This window comes from Archocentrus centrarchus, chromosome 2 (genome assembly GCF_007364275.1).
Source record: "Archocentrus centrarchus isolate MPI-CPG fArcCen1 chromosome 2, fArcCen1, whole genome shotgun sequence".
Classification (NCBI taxonomy): Eukaryota; Metazoa; Chordata; class Actinopteri; order Cichliformes; family Cichlidae; genus Archocentrus; species Archocentrus centrarchus.
In genome coordinates, this window is record NC_044347.1 from 2,024,319 (window position 1) to 2,045,041 (window position 20,723).

General features: G+C 42.6%; 1 protein-coding gene across 1 annotated transcript in view; it reads right to left on the reverse strand.

Annotated features, from left to right (window-relative positions):
• The window catches only part of LOC115791131 (NACHT, LRR and PYD domains-containing protein 3-like), a 286,561-nt gene that overhangs the window by 214,659 nt on the left and 51,179 nt on the right, over positions 1-20,723 (reverse strand). The gene's annotated exons all lie outside the window — the stretch shown is intronic.

The window sequence follows — 20,723 nt, forward strand, 5'->3', positions numbered from 1 at the left end:
TTATTTGTGAATCCCAAGTTCTTCTGACATATTTTACAAGCATTTACCTTCATTTAGTAAATTATTGATTAATAAAGCAATTTATTGAGCTCACAAATCTTCTATCAAAGACACCTATAATCTATAACAAATAATTTTATGTTTTTTTATTTTGTTTCCTGGCCTGATTTACTTAGAATTTGTTGCCTGTATAACATCACTGCATTTTCCATTTTTGAACTCATTCTTAATATTTATTATTGAAATATTTTTGCATGCAAAGAAGATCTTGTTAAAGTCTCAAGGGTCACTGAAAGTGGAGTCTCTTGCAAGAATGTGATGATTCACCATTGTAGCCCGGATGGAAAAATGGGGATTAAATAAGCTTAATTCCTTTGGTCATAAAAGCAAAGTTAACAGGAGTGTAATGTACTTTGCATATAATGTGTATTGTGTAATGGAAGAGGAATAATGTTATGTAAATATAATGTTTTCTTACAAAGTTGCTGAATGTAACAGAGCTAACACTCTTAGTTCGTATTTTCTGAGTGGTCAGTGAAGGTGGTCTGTGCATGTCTACCTGTTGTATTTGGCTGGGTGTGTTGAGAGAGGAAGGAGAGGAGAAGAGAGAGAAACGGAGAACGGACGCAGCAGTGTTGGCTCGGAGCGCGCTAGCACACGATAAACTAACAGAAGAGAACTGACTAGTAAATACTATCCAGTGACTGTTAGTAGGAGGCGTTGGGAAACCGCCTGCCCGACAGCTGTGCAGCCGCAGACGACGGTGATTCAGAGCGAGGCATCAGCATCGGCGGCTAGCAGCTAACGGCTAGCAGGAGCTCGTCGTGGTGACGAGCGCCATCTTCTTTGCCCTGTCGGTGGCGAGTGGTGAGCGGAAACAGACTGCAGACGAGAACTGGTTGACTGTCGTCCGGAGGGGACGAGAGGATGAGCTGGTTCGCAACGCGGAACTGTAAGTCAGACGTTTCTGGTGCAGCTATCGGTGAGTGAGGAGGAGTTTCGCCACTGTGCTGCAGCACACAACAATCAGGCCTGCAACGTTTGTGTGAATGCGAGCGTGTGTGTGGGGCCCATGTATGAGTACTGTTAAGTGACTGTGTATATTTGAATGACGGAGTAGTTAGAATTAACCCTTATAAGCCTAATCCATTCGGACTGATTGGGAAAAGCTAAGGTTGAGTTCAATATTTTTACTGGTATTATAAGAATACAAGTGTTTTAGTGTTTCATTTGTGTCTTACATTTTGCATTTAAAAGTGTGGTTTTCTATCTTGCGTTCACGTTCAGTAAATGTTCAGTTTTGGAGTTAAAGAGTCATCTGAGTCAGTGTTATTTTAAATAGTGTGTGATTTAAGTTTCTTAATAGTCATCACATCATTGTCCACAAGTGAACCTTCGTGGTATCCACTTTGCATCGGACCCACACCCCACCTAGTTTGGTCAATCCTGGGGTTCCCGGTCAGAACACAATATAAAGCGGTGGGGTGCTACATAAAATGGAGGCACCGCTGGGATAAATGCTAATATTAGTCTACCCTTGTTACTGGCTCAGACAACTCTTTAAGTAGAGATAATCTGAAATGAAAATAAGCTATAGGTAAACTCAGAGGAAACCAGTAAGCAGACTCTGTGTAATAGAAGGGAAATTGGTACACCAGAGGGATGGCACAGTTACGGCATTGGTGTAAAGGAGAGGGCATTAACCCTACCCATGCCATTCTGCTCAAAGATGTTCCCGAAGACACCGAGATTGAACGCATAGAAGGAACTCTGCAATCCATTAAAGTTCTTGGACGTGTTAAAGTCAGAGGACGCATGTACGATCCTCAGAGTCAATGTTTGACTGTACTATGTGAATGCAGAGAGAAAGTAAATCCCAAAGCTATTCCCTTAGACATCCTGCCGGAAGGTAGTAATGCACCATGGAGAATTGTTGGATATTCAGAGGAGGAGGAAGGGTCAGCTGACCAAGTGCTCGCAGAGGACTTGCAGTTGCCACAAACAGAGTTAGGCTCTGTTCCACCACTTCAGGCCTCTTCTCCGGAAGCTATCATCAGAGCTGTGGGAGACCTTCTGCAAAGCACAGCCAAGCCGGTAAGTGATAACAGCAACTACCGGAGGCTACGAACCTTCTCAGGGATTGTCCCTACTCCCCCAGGAGAGGAGCCATTGGAGAACTGGATATTGCAAGCTCGTTTGATGATAGAGGAATATGATCGGCCTGACAAAGAAAAGAAAATGAGAATAATGGAAAGTGTAAAAGGTCCTGCTTTGGAGATATTGCAGGCTGTCCGCTTTAATAACCCAGAGGCCACACCCCAAGGGTACGTGGATGTGATTGAGAACACATTTGACACACCAGAGACAGGAGAAGAACTGTACTTCTCATTCAGAATGCTATGCCAGCATCCCGGTGAAAAACTTTCTGAGTTTCTGCGAAGGATGGAAAGATCCCTGAACAAAGTAGTAAAAAAAGGAGGTCTGTCCCCGACTTCCATAGACAAAGCCCGCCTTGATCAACTCATTAAAGGAGCCACAAGGTCTGACATGATGTTATTAAGTTTGCGTTTGAGGGAGCGAAGAGATAATCCACCTACTTTCTTGCAGCTGCTGAATGAGGTGCGCATTGAAGAAGAGTATGAAGCCTCCCGCCGTAGACTTAACCCCACAAAAGATGTGCATGTCAAAAGTGCTACTGTACCCACAGGGGCATATGTCCAGGATCTTAGAGCTGAGCTCCAAGACCTCAAAACCCAAGTCAGTGGGCTCACGGCTGCGTCAGGGGCTCCAGGTGTCCTTTCCCTTGAGTTTCCACCCACGGATGAGGCAGAGCCCAACAGCTTGGAAGAGAACAACAACATTCAAGCTTTAAAGAAAGAAGTGGTGAAACTAAGAAAGCAGATCTCAGTTATGTCTGTTAAACCCAGCAAAGAGCCCGTAGTATCACCACTCCGTAACCAGACTTCTCCCGTGCGCATGCATCAAAGAGCTACGGCACTCAGAGATCCCAGTGACTTTTTCTGTTATCGCTGTGGCGAAGATGGGCACATTTCCACCAAATGTAAATCCCCAGAGAACTACCCAAAAGTGATACAGAAACTCCTTCATGCCCAACGGAAACTGAAAGCAAGCCAGAAAGCTCCTGGTAGTGCAAAAGAACAAACTACCACAAATGTAGGGGTCAACCGGAGCGCTGTGAGTGTACACACAGCTGGTGTCCCAGAAGGACTTGTAGGGCCACCCTCCACTGCCTGTGTGAAGGTGGATGGCATAACCTGCACTGCCCTATTAGACAGCGGGTCTCAGGTAACGATAGTTTTCGACAGTTGGTATTCAAGGTACTTGCCTCATGTGCCTCTCCAACCTGTCACGGGTTTAGATATTTGGGGTCTAAGTGAGTCAGAGACCAGCTACCCCTACCGAGGCTACATCCAAATTGAGTTGGAGTTGCCTGGAAAGACCCAAGGGAACGTGGAGGCTGTCCCAGTTCTTGCTTTAGTGTGCCCAGATCCTCGTTGCTCAGATACCATACCTGTTCTAGTTGGCACCAATGTTCACAAAATTAGACCTCTGTCTTCAAGTCAGAAAGAGGGGAGCCCAAAAACTGTTCGCACCACCAAGGTGAACGTTTCGCAGTCTCAGCCCTTACCTACCATTAAGTCCGAGTTGCCTACAGATGATGACTTTCCTGTAGCCGAAGTAAAGTGGACGGGTCCTGGACCACTGGTTATTCCGGCTGGGAAAAACCATATAGCCATCTGTAAAGTCAGAGAAACACACACGATCGGAGACAGTATCCTGATCACAGAACGTGCACCTTCACATGCTCTTCCCCCAAGTGTGTTAGTGCAGCCAACGGTGTTGTTCTCCAAGACCCTTGACAAAGACAAGTTCTTGGTTCTTATGCGCAATGAGTCCCTCAAAGCCACTGCCATTCCAATGGGTACTGTGGTTGCACACTTGCATGTGGTGGATATAGTGACTGACATCCCTGGCACACACACAAGAGCTTCATCTCAGCTGGACCCATCACTGTTCGACTTTGGGGATTCCCCTGTACCAGCTGAATGGAAAGAGAGGCTGAAACAGAAACTTGCAGAGAGAAGTAATGTGTTTTCAACCGACGAGTGGGACGTTGGATTGGCTAAAGGAGTGCACCATCATATACGACTAAATGACGACACCCCCTTCAGAGAACGGTCTCGCCGTGTGGCCCCTGATGATCTGGATGATTTGCGCCGTCACCTTCAAGGACTACTGGCTGCAGGAGTAATAAAGGAATCAAGGAGTTCCTATGCTTCACCCATCGTATTGGCACGAAAGAAAACGGGGAAGTTGCGGATGTGCGTGGACTATCGAACACTGAACCGCAGAACTATTCCTGATCAGTACACCATTCCTCGAATTGACGAGGCCTTGGACTGTTTGTCTGGAAGCAGATGGTTTTCAGTCCTGGATCTGCGCAGCGGGTATTATCAAATCCCAATGGCAGAAGACGACAAGGAAAAAACCGCTTTCATATGCCCTTTGGGATTTTACCAATTCGAAAGGATGCCCCAAGGGATAACAGGAGCCCCAGCAACCTTCCAGAGAGTAATGGAAAAAGCGGTTGGGGACATGCACATGCTTGAGGTCATAGTGTATTTGGATGATTTAATAGTGTTTGGAAAAACCTTAGAAGAACATGAACAAAGACTGTTCAAGGTCCTTGACAGACTGGAAGAGACTGGACTGAAGTTGGCAATAGACAAATGTCAGTTCTGCAGACCTCAAGTGACATATGTAGGACACATAGTGTCTGAAAATGGTATTGCCACCGACCCAAGCAAAGTGGAAGCAGTAACTCGCTGGAAGCAACCCACTGACCTTCCATCACTGCAGTCATTCTTGGGGTTCTGTGGGTACTACCGTCGCTTTATAAAAAACTACTCTATTCAAGTCAGACCACTCACCGAGCTCTGCAAAGGTTACCCACCCACTCAGAGAAAGAAGAAAACTGCTAAAGTCCCAGAAAAGACCTATTACAGTGTAAATGAACCCTTTGGAGATAGGTGGGGTCCTGCTTGCACAGAGGCTTTTCAAAAGATTAAACACTGTCTCACAAATGCACCCGTTCTGGCTTTCGCCGATCCATCCAAGCCCTATGTGTTACACATAGATGCCAGCCTTCATGGTTTGGGCGCAGTACTCAATCAAGAACATCCTGAAGGTTTGCGACCTGTGGCGTTTGCTAGCCGAAAGCTCAGTTCCTCGGAAAAGAACTACCCGGTGCACCAACTTGAATTCCTGGCGTTGAAATGGGCAGTAGTGGACAAGTTTCACGATTACTTGTATGGTGCTCAGTTCACAGTGAGGACCGATAATAATCCCCTCACGTATATTCTGACCACAGCCAAGCTCAATGCCACTGGTCATCGTTGGCTGGCTGCCCTCTCAACTTACGATTTCACTTTACAGTACCGACCTGGAAGCACTAATATTGATGCTGACTCACTGTCACGCAATCCTCTGCCATCGGAGAGCCCCGAGTGGAAAACAATGCCCCTCGACAGTGTCAAAGCCCTCTGCAAGCAAATCTCCTGCAGAAAGTCGGCAGGAGGGAACATGGGATATGCCGAGTCATTAGGGGTTTCCCCTGAGGCACTCCCAGAGTGTTTTGTTTTCCCCACTCGATTGGACCACAGTGCTTTGACCCAGATAAGTAAGGCAGAACTTATTAAAGCGCAAGATAATGATCCAGTGATTGCTCCAGTCAAGAAATCTGTGAATGGAGAATTCCTGTTTGCACCAGACAAGGAGGCCAACTCAGAAGCCGTACTGCTTCAGAGAGAAGCCAATAAGTTGGTGATCCGAGATGATCTGCTTTACAGAAAGGTGCAGAGGCAATCTGGTAATGAGGTATATCAGCTAGTGTTACCAAGGGAGCTGGTTGCCATGGTTCTGAAGTCGCTGCACGATGAGTCCGGTCATCTAGGAGTGGACAAGACTGTTAAACTCATACGGGATCGATTCTACTGGCCCAAAATGTGTGCAGAAGTAGAGCAGTACATAAGAAACTGTGGTAGATGTATCACGCGTAAAGCTCAGCCCCAAAGAGCTGCACCATTAAACCAGATTACCAGTAGCGGACCACTTGATCTGGTATGCATAGACTTTCTGTCCTTGGAACCAGATTCCCAGGGGTATGCCAACATCCTTGTAGTAACCGATCATTTTACCAGATATGCCCAAGCTTTTCCGGCCAAAGATCAACGGGCGTCCACAGTTGCCAAGATTCTCTGTGAGAAATACTTTGTGCACTATGGACTTCCGGCACGGATACATTCTGATCAAGGTCGGGATTTTGAGAGCAAACTCATCCAAGATCTTCTCAAAATGTTCGGGATTCGGAAGTCTAGGACAACGCCCTACTATCCTCAAGGAGATCCACAACCAGAGAGATTTAACCGTACGCTGCTGTCTATGCTCGGAACCCTAGATCCGAAGCAAAAGCAGAAATGGAGTCAGAGTCTCAGTCATTTGGTGCATGCTTACAATTGCACTCAAAACGAAGCAACAGGGTACTCGCCCTGCCTGCTCATGTTTGGTAGGGAGGCGCGTCTACCTGTGGACATCTGTTTTGATGCACTGGATGAGGATCAAAAGAGTTTGTCACATCACAAGTACGTGGCTAAGCTGAAAGCTGATCTGCGTCAAGCATACCACCTTGCAACACAAGCATCTGACAAGAGTCATCAGAGAAACAAGAAAGCTCATGATAAACATGTGAAAGAGCAGACTCTGGGAAAAGGAGACCGAGTACTACTGGAAAACTTGGGTGTTACCGGCAAACACAAGTTGAAAAGTAAGTGGCGACCTACACCATATGTCGTGGTGGAGAAATTTCCCAACCTACCAGTCTACAGAGTAAAACCTGAGAAGGGACTGGGGGTAGAAAAGACAGTACACCGCAACCACTTACTACCGATTGGCTATCTAGTGAGACTGCTAAACGACACTGAGCCCGAGTCATTTCAGACACCGGTCACAAGATCCCAAAGGAGACTCGCAGCGACCAAACAAACTGTAGATCAGGAAGATGCCATGTTCTCATCAGAGTCTGAATGTGAATATGCAGGCCCATCACGATCATTACATATGGACTGTGAGAAACTTCTGACACGGCCAGGTCTGTTGTTGAGAGACCGAGGCCAAGGTCAAGCCCCAAGCGTAGTTCCCCTAGAAGTTTCATCTCCTGAACTGGAGGAGGGTGACTCAACTCCAGAAGCTCTCGACTCCCCAAATCTGCTTCACAACTCTGAGGAAGGTACAGTTACTGACTTACAGGCAGTAGCAGTGGAGAGGGAGGTGCTACTGGAAGACAGGGACCCTCCAACGGAACGCACAAAGAGAGTCAAGAAGCCAGTTGTCAGACTGAGTTATGATGAACTGGGAAGACCATCTGATCAGCCCTTAACTGTATTGAGCCAGGGAGTGCTGGTTGGAAGTGGCACGTACAGAGATTCACGATGCCACCCCTGCCAGACCCTCTGGTGTCACCCTATGGCCTTATGCCCTTCCTGCGTTAAATTGAATCTCACTAGACAGTGCATGGAGATTCAAATTAGCTAAGCTGTTGGTTTGATGGGGACATCAAAACATTCTAGAAGGGGGAGGGTGTAGCCCGGATGGAAAAATGGGGATTAAATAAGCTTAATTCCTTTGGTCATAAAAGCAAAGTTAACAGGAGTGTAATGTACTTTGCATATAATGTGTATTGTGTAATGGAAGAGGAATAATGTTATGTAAATATAATGTTTTCTTACAAAGTTGCTGAATGTAACAGAGCTAACACTCTTAGTTCGTATTTTCTGAGTGGTCAGTGAAGGTGGTCTGTGCATGTCTACCTGTTGTATTTGGCTGGGTGTGTTGAGAGAGGAAGGAGAGGAGAAGAGAGAGAAACGGAGAACGGACGCAGCAGTGTTGGCTCGGAGCGCGCTAGCACACGATAAACTAACAGAAGAGAACTGACTAGTAAATACTATCCAGTGACTGTTAGTAGGAGGCGTTGGGAAACCGCCTGCCCGACAGCTGTGCAGCCGCAGACGACGGTGATTCAGAGCGAGGCATCAGCATCGGCGGCTAGCAGCTAACGGCTAGCAGGAGCTCGTCGTGGTGACGAGCGCCATCTTCTTTGCCCTGTCGGTGGCGAGTGGTGAGCGGAAACAGACTGCAGACGAGAACTGGTTGACTGTCGTCCGGAGGGGACGAGAGGATGAGCTGGTTCGCAACGCGGAACTGTAAGTCAGACGTTTCTGGTGCAGCTATCGGTGAGTGAGGAGGAGTTTCGCCACTGTGCTGCAGCACACAACAATCAGGCCTGCAACGTTTGTGTGAATGCGAGCGTGTGTGTGGGGCCCATGTATGAGTACTGTTAAGTGACTGTGTATATTTGAATGACGGAGTAGTCAGAATTAACCCTTATAAGCCTAATCCATTCGGACTGATTGGGAAAAGCTAAGGTTGAGTTCAATATTTTTACTGGTATTATAAGAATACAAGTGTTTTAGTGTTTCATTTGTGTCTTACATTTTGCATTTAAAAGTGTGGTTTTCTATCTTGTGTTCACGTTCAGTAAATGTTCAGTTTTGGAGTTAAAGAGTCATCTGAGTCAGTGTTATTTTAAATAGTGTGTGATTTAAGTTTCTTAATAGTCATCACATCATTGTCCACAAGTGAACCTTCGTGGTATCCACTTTGCATCGGACCCACACCCCACCTAGTTTGGTCAATCCTGGGGTTCCCGGTCAGAACACAATATAAAGCGGTGGGGTGCTACACCATCAATTAGGACCCCAATGAGAGTAGGTAGGATCTCATATATATATATTGTTATGGCCTGTGGTCTCCCAGTACATGCTCTGCCAGGTTTTGGTCTCTCTCTTTCTCGTTTGTTGAGCTCCTGTGTTCAGGGGCTGGGCCCAACACTAGTCTCGGCCCTCTGAGCCGTCTATCACCTAGAGGCTAAACAACAAACCTTTTCGTGATCATCTCGTCTAGACGACTATTTAAGAGGAAGAGCTGCCACTATTCTTCGCTGGATCGTTGACTGTTTTCCAGTTAGTGTGGCTCACACACCTAGTTTGTTTTTCCTGCTGTGCTGACTTTATTTGCATGTAATGGGCTCGACACACGGGGAGCGACAAACGACAGCGACGAATGGGTCGCATCGCCACTGGGGTGAAACCGAACACACGGGACGCGATAGCGACGGCAGCTTTGCGAATCGTGCTCTTACGTCACTCGTCTCCAAGAAATGTGATTGGTTATGAAACTGGAGGGATTTAGACATTTTCAAAGCAGTCCGTGTCAGACACGGCAATAAAGATGAGGAGTCTGAAGATTTTATTGGAACTGACAGAAATCTTGCTGTTAAGTCTCCTCTACAAAAGAAAAAGACAACCTCGCGTTCATCCTATATTAGCACAAAAGTCCTCTCTATCCGTCTGTTTAACGTTAGTCTTGCGCTAACACGTTCTCATATGGCTGCCTTTTATGTTTAACTCGATAATCACTGCGTGAAGTGTCATATAATATAGGAAAGTCAAACACAGCTAAAACGATGCTTTCCTTCCTGCTGAAAGTGGTTGCAGACTGCAGTGTGTAGCATACTCTTCGCTCATTGGTCAGTCAATGAAACTCTTGCTGATTGGTTTAGTGCCACGCGACAGCGACAAAAGTAGAACATTTTCCAACTTTGTTGTGTCGCGTCGCCTGGTCGCGTGTGCACGTCTACGTGTACGAGCTCGAAATTTCACGTGCACGAACGTCGCCGGTCGCTTAGCTGGAGGAGGGCAAGCGATTGTCGCCTCATCGCACAAGCTCCATAGGAAATGAATGGAGAGCGAGCGACGTCGCTCCCCGTGTGTCGAGCCCCTAACCCTTTTGTTCCCTGTGCCCAGATTTCCTGGAGCTGAGAGAGATGAGAGGATAGCCAAGAGAAATTTAAGGATTCCAAAGTTTGGACTGGGGCAGGAAGCCCAGAGCCAAAGCCCCCCCGGAGGACTTTGCACTATTCACAATCCTGAACTTTGTAAATAAGACTGACTGAACTTTTATTCCAGAGTCCTGCCTTTTTGAGCCCCTGTGCCATTAGCCATGCCATTTAGACAATAGAAACTAAAGTTTAAAAGACAAGTTTAGCTTTTAAAAAACAGTTTTAATGAGCAACCACCAGTAAATATTTAGTTTTTAATCCTGATACAAGGCCCCATTCTAAATGGTGCTACAGTAATAAATGCAGTCTATGATCTAGTTCCAAATAGATCATAGACAAAAAACCAACAAAAAACCAAACAAACAAAAAATGATAACACAGTCACCTGCATCCCCATGCATTGATTAAGAGTAAGGACCTGTTAGTAGTCTTTACAGAAAAATCATATGTAGATTAATCAGTGCTATGTAATTTCATTAGAGTTAAATTTCAAGAATCTGATTAAGCAAAAACCATTAAGCTTCCATTTTCTTAAAGATGTTTCCACTTGGTTGCTTTCTCCATCTCAGTCTAAACTTCTGTTGGACACCGTGGTCTTTCATATGTTTCTCCATCTACAAGACAGAAAAAATAAAACAAAAACAAAAAATCAATACATACAAGAGCACTGTACCTGAACTCATGAAGCCTGCAATAAGAGATGCATTTACTGAACTGAGGATGAGGATTGTGGCCAAACTCAGAAAAGAGGTGCTTGCAGACATTAACAAAGCTCTACTCACCATCCCATGACCAGTATCACTGTAACCAATGAGCTCATATATATCACAAATGCACAAAGATCTATCGATTAGCACAACTGAATACCCAGCCTGCAGAGCACATGAGAACATAAGTCAATATGCACAAACAGGTTGTCAGTGTAAAGTTTTGATTGGTCTACAGCAGTCAGGTAGTATATAACTAAGACTAACAACAAGCATTTAATTTTAAATTTTTAATTGTAAAACTTAGTATTGGGTTCAGGCATCGGTTAATACAGTTAATATAGTCTAAAAATTAAACAAAAGAAAAAAACCTTTAAAAAATTCACATCATGATCAATGATAAAGTATCATTTAGACATATCACTGATCTTGACTGTGCATGTTAGTCAAACATTTAAATATTTTTTTTTGCCCTCTAACACTCATACACACATTCTTCAAAACAGCTTCCTGCACCAGAGCATCATTCATGTCCACAGATTCTCCAACTTTCAGCACAAGCTTGAACACCACCATTCTGGGAACTGGTTCATATGAAGAGAAGTCACGTGTATTAGGGCTGCATACACAGCAACATTTTGAAGATTTTCACATGGAACTTTATTAAAAAAAGATGAAAGGGTTTAATTAATTTGCATGAATTAATTGATTACCTGAACAGACGAATGGATTCTTAATGTGACACCCAAGATCATACCATCCATTATCTGCAGCACCTATGCAAAGGTCTTTTCCAGCACCATTGGGGTCAGTTGGAGCCCACATTCTCAGTGTAGACTTAGTCTGGTCAGACCATGTCCACGAATCTCTGTATAGTCCAATCCACCATTCTGACTGATCAGTCACTTTCATGATCTCTTCCTTCTCTTGCAGACTCCTCGTGCTGGTCAAACCAGTGTATGTTTCCCTGCAGTAACTCTGAGCTGAAGACCAGCTCATAGGAACAGTAACTGGAATGTACTTATTGGTGGATTCTGAAATCATGTAGGAGTTCTCTTAGCAATGTAAAATAAACAAAATAATACATATTCTTATTTTAACAATTAAAATAATATAGAAAAGAAAGTGGACACGAACCATCATAGCAAACTGATGTTCGTAAAAGGTCACATGGCTGGTCTCCCAGGATCCCATTGATTATCACCACACATTGCTCTATACCATTGTAGTTGTCTGATCTAAACTCAAACCATTCCCCAAATCCAGTGGTGCCATCTTTATAGAGATATGTGTTGTCTACTGACCACTTCCACCCATTGATGTCATCATAGAGCCCTATCCATGCAAAACCGCCACTGCTTTCAGGAAATTTTTTCACAATTGCCCCATCCTCTTCAGTTTCTATTGTTGCCAGGTCAACAAAATTCTCTCTGCAGTAACGCTGAGCTTCAGGCCAGGTTTTCTCTAACGCTACATAATGGTATTCCCTGGTGGCTCCAAATGAAGGTTTTAATTGTGCTGAAAGAAAATCAGATCAGTATTTGTTTAAGTATAATTATAATACATCCATGCTTCTTTTCTTTTTTCTTTTTTTTATTTACTGAGTGAACATTATTAATGTAGTTACCCAAAAGAAGCAAGATCACAAATATGGTGTTCTTCATCCCTTTCTGTCATCACACTGTTTAAAAATGAAATAACTAGGAAATTAAGATGAATTAATAAAGACATAAAACATTTTTAAAATGTTAAATTGATCTTAGGTTTTCTGTTTTCAGCTCTTACCTGTACGTGTCTGTTCTGAAGGTGTCTCATCAGTAACATTGGCATGTGTTCTCTTTTTAATTAGTGCAGCTTAAGAGGCCATATGCAAATATAAGCAAAGCCAAAATGCAAAACTGTTTCTGAAAAGGAGTCTTCATGATGTCTTTTCTTTGGTATTTTGTCATACTTGGACGTTTGAGACCATTAAACACGTTTTAATATTAGTCTATTAATAAATTAATAAAATCAGCTAATATTGTTAGCTATTTTAAAGAAGTTGGATGACATTGTAGATAAAATGGTGACTGGGCTCTGCTTTAAAGATAAGGTGATGAGTTCAGCCGTTTGGGATAGAGAGCTCCTAATATTTTAGCAGTAGGAGCTGACCCATTGCTGACCCTTTCAAATTCCAAAGACTTAATGAAGATGAGAATAAGAGACTTTTGATTATATAAGTCTTGCTTATCACAGAAATTAGTTTGCAAATAATGTCAGAATCTTTTCTCATTTTAAAGTCTCTGTGACCTGGATGTGTTTTGCTTTCATAGGATTAATCAGTTAATTGGTTACAGTGAATATATGAAAGATGCCGCTGTGACTTCACTGGTTACTAAAGTCTTACTGTAAATCCACAAGCTAAGTGTTTCTGCCATTGCCACCTTGGCTTTTTTGAAACCAGCAGAGGTGGGAAGTAACGAAGTACAAATACTTCGTTACTGTACTTAAGTAGATTTTTCAGGTATCTGTACTTTACTTAAGTATTTATTTTTCTGACTACTTTTTACTTTTACTCCCTACATTTTTACACAAGTATCTGTACTTTCTACTTCTTACATTTTCAAACAGACTCGTTACTTTTTAACACGTCAGAGAGAAGTTTGCATTTCCGGTCAGTGCGCCGTCAAACATCAAACGATCTGAGCCTAAACGGAGGAATAATAACATATAAGAGACAATCGTACTGGTGTATCCTCCATCACCGGGGCTGATCTCGTACAAAGGGATTAAATACGCAAACCCATATAATTAATGTATCATTTATAGCGCTATAATCAGGGGTCACAGCGGGCCGGACCGAGTCCGTAAGTTGCGCTGCGGCACATAAACAGCTTAGCTAGCGGTACTGAAGAGGAGCGAGCATGAAGGGAGTAACGTGTGGCAGGTAAATGCAACGTTTTTAAATGCTCAACAAATATCAGCAAACACACAAAGTGTGTGCAGTTTGTCACACAGTGTGTCTGCGAGCTAAAAGAAGAGCTGCTGTATTTCAGAGATGGAGAAAGAGGACAGGAGAGGAAGAAGAGAGGTTAGAATTAAAGGTAAGGACTGGAAAACAAACTGAAGTATGCTGACTTTGTGTTATTCAAAGATTGTATGAAAATACTGCAGTTTAGTACGTAATAAACAGGTCAGTTTGCTGTACTGTATTTACAGTAAAGCTCTGTGTTGGTGCACAGAGGCTGTGTTCATGGTCAGAGTTACAGGTTACATCAGTGCAGCAGAAATGAGTCTGAATCAAAGCTGCTGATGCTGAGATTCATTCACTGAATCCAACATTTCTACAGCCTGTATGCTGTCAGTGTAGGGGATGGAGATCAGCTCAGAGAGCTGTGAAATACTGGGTTACATCTTTGTGAGTTCAGTTCATCCACACAGAGCAGTAAACCTCAGAGCAGCAGCAGCAGCAGGTCAGCTGATCACAGCCTGCACACCAACATCATTTACTGCAGCTACAATAGAAAGCTGTGATTCTTCTCCCCATGCAGAGCCACTACAGCTGATCTTAGGGTTCCTCCAGCTTCTGAATCCCACTGTAACCCCTGAGTATCCTCATGTTGGTGTTTAGGTGGAGGCACAGTCACCCTCTACTATGGAGGACACAGAGAACAGAGGTGTGGTTAAATTCACTTTCACAGTTTGTGTCCTACAGAACAGATTCAAGCTGAGAGCATTCATTAGGATTAAAATTTAGATTGAAATAACGTTTGTATTCTCATGTAATATTATTTTATATTATTACAATAATATATAAAGAGGTTCGGTTTGTTTTACACAAAAACAGCAGGTAGAAACGTCCTCCAAAGAACTACTTTTACTTTCTTACTTTGAGTACATTTCAGAGCCTGTACTTTTTTACTTTTACTTAAGTAAAGATGTTGAACCAGTACTTCGACTTTTACTAAAGTATTTTTTAACACAAGTACTTGTACTTCTACTTAAGTACAGAATGTCAGTACTTTTGCCACCTCTGGAAACCAGACATGACAGGGCAGATCAGACTGTGAAACTCAGAGACAAGCAATAAAGACTAATGACTGTGATTAACAAATCATAACCCACTGAGTGCACTTCATGCTTCATTCTAATTTCTGACTCAAAGTTAAACTCATTATGCATTACAGTCGATTCAAAATGAGCCCATAAATTCATCCTGTGTTGACTGATCTTACAGAGCTGAGAACACAGACAGTTTGACATAAACTTTTATACACAGGTAAGGGTTTTACCACCACAGAGGTCACGCTGTCCTGGCCAATAACAAGAAGGTAAGATTGCACTGGTTTTACTTTTTACATCCTTCATTTGGATACGATCTCTGTTACACTTTCAATCAAGTGTGGAATCACTGTGGGCCACTACAAGAAGTAGATTTGTGTGTATAAATATATATATATATGTATATATATATATATATATATATATATATATATATATATATATATATATATATATATATATATATATATATATATTGCCCGGGTAATCCAGCTTACAGTACAAAAGCCAAATAAGGAGTGCCTGTTTGGCTGAGAGAAAACGAGTCCAAGTTTCATACTAGATCAGACATCTTGCCAAAGAAAGTACTTCATTGATGCTTTAGAGGCATGAACTCTGGTGATTTGGTTTTTAAATTTGAACCCTTTCCAGACAACTACTTTCCATAACCCTCAAGGTTCTTACGCTTACGTCTTTGCATCCTTTTTCAATAATGTTCAAATATTTCCATGATGTGTAAACAGGCATTTCATTAGTACTTACATGTTGTTTCTGCAGTTCTTTAGTACTTGAATTTTTGGCTTGATGGCGTTTGCTTTTGCTGCTCTGAATGACTGCAACTTGTTTCAGAAAACATTGAGAATGACTACGTTCCCTTTTGAAGAGTCGTTTAAACGACTTTGTTAAGCATGTTTGTAGATGTTTTACTTTGTGTGGTTACTGTGATTTTATGATTAAATTTGTTCTATACTGTTTGTTTGATCCTCCGTACTCCCTTCCTGTCACTCCACTAAAGTGAGGAATACAAATTAAAGAACAAAAAACTTACTAGAAAAAAACATAAAATGAGGGAGAACGTGTCGTGTCGTGAGCTGAAGCAGTTCAGTGTCACGGTCCTGGGCCTCCGGCCCGGTGTTTTGAGTTCTTATGTGTAGTTTTGTTTTGTTATATTTCTTCAGGTTGTGTTTCTTATAGTTCAGTTTCTCAGTTTGTCAGGTTTTCTGTGTTTAGGTCGGTGTCTGTTATGTTTAGTCACTTCCTGTTTTATTGTGTAGTCTGGTGCTCCTTGTGTATTGTGTTCAGGTTACTTCCCCTGTGTTATTAGGTTCATTTGGTTCACCTGTTCCCTGTTGTTTCCACTCTCCCTGATTTTCCTCATGTGTATTTAAGCCCTTAGTTTTCCCTCCTCGTCAGTTTTTCCCTGTGTGTTTTGTCTTCTAGTTTTTGAGTTTCAAGTTCCTAGTTTGCTGTTTTGTATTTATTGAAATTATTATCAATAAATCTTCTTTCTAACCTTGCTCTCGCCGTGTCCTGCACTGGGGTCCTCCCTGCCCTTGCCTGCACCCAGCCGTGACATTCAGGAGGTCTTCCTGTTAGACAGAACCCACTTAATTTATGGCCATAATTCACATTATCCAAACACAATGTTCCAGAGAACCCAGAGTGATAAATTAAATATAACAAAAGGTGAATTGTCATACGAACCAAGCTGTGCATAGATAACATTGAGGCCTCAAGCATGTACGAGAGTGAATATAACAGGCCTCAGTAGTTATAGTATGTGGCTTTCTGTGTGTGTATTTTTGTTTACCTATCATATGTATAACATTTGTGGAGCCAAAGTTTACAGTAATACACTCACAGGGGATGTTCTCACCTAAGCGGCATGTGTATGCCGTAAAATAAGAAGCGTTAAGACATGTGGTGCTACAACAAAGACGTATTATCTCTGAGACCAGTGTGGAGACACTCTGACAGGGTCATTAACGGTATTAACAAAGTCCAAAATCTTCCTCAACACACGCCGACAAACATATAGAGGTTTTTGATCAAGCATAGCCGCTATTACAGTCAAAGTTACACCATATTCATGATGTAGCTTCTCTAATTGAGTGTCATAATGACCTAGCACGTGCGACGTATACTGTTTCAATTTTTCTATATTTTCCATATGAAGCACTCTCATTTTTTTTTATAACTCTGCCTCATTTTAGACAAATTGTGACAAATGGTAACAATATAATAATAAACGATGTCAAAAAAGTTCTAATTTCTTAAAAAAGAAGTAAAGGCTAGCTGACACAGGTTAAGGATACTGTAACCCTCCTGATATGTTTGTAGAACTTGGATTGCAAATTGTGTAGAATTGACGTTCTTAAAAATCCTGAAATGATCAATGAGGAACATTTGGCAGCTATTAATTGGACCAAGGATAAAGACGAGCCCATTGGGAAAAATTAATAAATAGAAAGAAATAAATCAAATGGCAAATTAGTAGTTCAGCAGTGTTAGATCGCCCTGATTATGAGGAAACATTCACTTAAACTGAGGATCTTTTTCAGGGCCAGAAAGCCTTCACTGAAGCTAGTTGGGTTTGAGATAATGCAGGAAAGAACTCACTCACTGTGTAGCAGCACCTTTTATTTGTGAATATATGTTATGAGCGTTTGTCAGGACCTCAGAAGCTAATGTGTTTCAGTTCTACCATCATGTAGCTTTTTCAGGTTAATGTCTGTCTGCTTGATACAAAATATCCCAATTAAACGAGAGATTAACTAATTGTGTTTCATGTTTGTCTGCTTCATTTTAATTACACACCACAGCTTGAAAACATTGCTTATGACCGGAGATTTCATTTACGCTACACGAGAGCGCATTTTGGGACCTATACACTACTATCCCAAGTGCGGTGCCACTCAGTCCAAGGTGTGGCCACTTCACGAGCCTTGAGGAGGGCCATTTGTGCTACTACAACATGGTCATGTGAGTCCCATCTTAGGCCCCATCTACACAACAAAATGAAAATGGTGTCGTTTTGATGCGTTTCAGTCTCCCGTTTACACGAGAACGGAGTGAAAACGATGCATTTTCGAAACGGGGTCCAGAGTGGAGCGTTTTAGAAACGCACCAGCCTGCGTCCTCATGTAAACGGCTGAATACGGTGCATTTTGGAAACGGGGGTACTCGCACATTGTGCACTGTGGTTGCGACCACCACAGTTGTCCGCGCATGCGCTAATAGACAAACAACACTCGTTAGGGTTAGGATTCACGAGTGCTTCAGCGAACTTCGAGTAGCACTAGTCACAGTCGATCTTTTCTTGTGTTTTTGCCGATTTATTATTGAGTGTTGTGTGCAGCAGCAATCCAACCTCGTCGTCAGTCCACAAAGCCTCTCACATTGGCCATTTTTTTACATAATGAACAAATCTTTGCAGTGGATCCTAGTGAGTCCCTCCACACATGCACGTGTTGTGTAAACAAGCTTTGCAAAAAAAAAAAAAAAAAACACTGCCACCTTGTGGCCTGGCAATGGGAACTACATCGTTTTCACCATTTCAAACACTGTATAAACGGAGAGTGTTTCTGAACAGTGTTTCCAGCTTGGCAACTTTGTCGCTAGATTTAGCGGATTTTCAGACCCCCCCTAGCGAGTTTTTTTCCAAAAAGCGACTAGCGACAAATTTAGCGAGTTTTCCCGTTGACGTCAGCGACGTTTGGAGTTTTTTTTTTTAACCTGAAATCCTCTGCTATCGCCGTGTTTTGTGTACATACAGCCTTCGTACCGCGTCCGTTCAGACGCTTTGGCATCGCCCGAACCCCCAAGAGTAACTGCTTGTTGGTATGTACTGTGAGTCACGTGACCTTAATAGCGGAAGTGGGTCTGTTCGTGTCCTCGTGATGCAGGCGGCGGATATGATGCTGCATTGAGCGGGTGGGGCCTTTGCTGTGATCAGGGGCGGGGTGGCCATAGGGAGGTTCGGGAGGTTTCCCAAACGGCCGGTCGTTTCCAGGCCGGATCGGCCGGTGATCAGAAATTTTTTTTTTAACCCAATTAAGCACAGCAGCGCTCGCGCGGCCACAGGTGCAGGCAGTGATGGTCAGTCGCGAACGTTTTGGCTCTAAGAGCTGCTCTTTTTTCATCAGGAGGGGCTACAAACACAACAGCCCAGCAGTGTTAATTTTGTTGATGAAATATTTTCGTCATAGTTTTCGTCAACGGCCCTTTTTTCATGACTAAAACGAGACGATAACTAAATAAAAACTACTTAAAAGGACAAAAACGATGACGAAATTAACTGACACTTTCGTTATTGAATGAAAACGAGACGAAAATACTTTGCAGGGACGAAATCCAATCAGAACTGATTTCATTTTGTGACAAGACGGGACAAGTGAGGAAAACATCCAATCAAACGCACAGTTGCGCAAATTTGCTCTAAACCCGGGAAGACCAAACTAGCCTGTGATTGGTCGTTCCTTCCGATAGAACTAAGTGATGTAACCAATGTCAGCAGGGAGAAAGAGAAGAGCCGATGTATGGACACATTTGTCCTTTGACGTCGTGACAAACAAAACGATGTGTAAACCATGTGGGGCGACTATCTCGGGTAAAAACACGACAAATATTAAACGACATCTGCAAACCAGTCACCCAGATCTCCATGCAAAGGTCAGCATTTTAATGTCATGCAGGGTAAAGTGTTTTTCCCAGTTTGTGTTCAGAGCAAATCTCCACACCGCGGTGGATTATTTATAATCTTAGTCCTGAACACTGCCCTGTACCTTTCAGAGCGTCCTGCTGTAAAACGCTCGGATTATCTCAGTAAGGTGGTGTTAATGATCAGGTGTGTGGGAAGCAGGTGAAACACTAATGTTAATATTATTAATAATATTCCATAACTTTGAATAAATGTTTATTTTTGTGTGTGTATAATGACTAATTCAAGGGAACTGAAGAAAAAGCATTTACATTTTACACCCTTTATATTTTAGACTGAATCGACTGTAGATTTAGTCGACTATATTCTTACGATAATTTCGTCGACGAAAACTATTCACATGACTAAATTATGACTAAAACTAAATGAGATTTTTGTCAAAAGACTATGACTAAAACTAAATCAAATATGGTGTCAAAATTAACACTGCAGCCCAGCCAGCACACCATTAGGAGAGATGAAGGGCGAGACACCAGCTAAGGGGGGGGGTTGACGATCTTTTTCCCCCTTTTGCTGCTCCGTTGTACGATCAGATAAAAGGCCTCTACAAACCAAGCTCCTGGGCTGAATTTCAACCCCAGCCCGCCCCTGGCTGTGATACGTCAGCATATATGTCTATGGATTTACAAATCCTGCTGACTGAAGGATGGAAGTTTGTTCATTCAGTCTGTTCACATGTTTGTTCTCTTACACAGGAGGAAGCTCTGTGGTGAAGTCTGCTTCACTGCAGACTGGCTTTGTAAGGAATCAGTCAGCCTTTTGCTGTTTTTGCTCTGTAACTTTTCTGTTTACATTTTAATAGCACAGCTGTGAGTCTTTTGTTATGGAAAAAAGCATTAATTTATTTGTAGAGCATTGTAATTTAAGTATGTCAGTGGTTTATTTTTGAGCAATTTCTCCTGTACATCTACAGCTGAATGTTAATAAAAGTGTCTGTGTGACATCTGGGACATGTAGCTTTGACTCTCAGGTGCCTTTTTGTTTATACCTTTGTGAAGAAAAAAAATAAGATATATTTCGTATATCACCATTCAGGTAAAAAATATTGAGATACTATTTTGTCCATATTCCCCAGCCCTAGTAGTTCTAAACATATTTAGGGTGTTTTTCTTCACTTTTTGTCTCTCCAAAGATGTTATTCCTCCTACAGCCTTGATTGCAACTACATGCAAATAACCAATTATGCAAATTAGGTGATGACGTCATATAGCGACTTCTAGCAACTTTTAGGACATCCAATAGCTACCTTCCTTGTTGAGGAGTTGGCAACAGTGTTTCT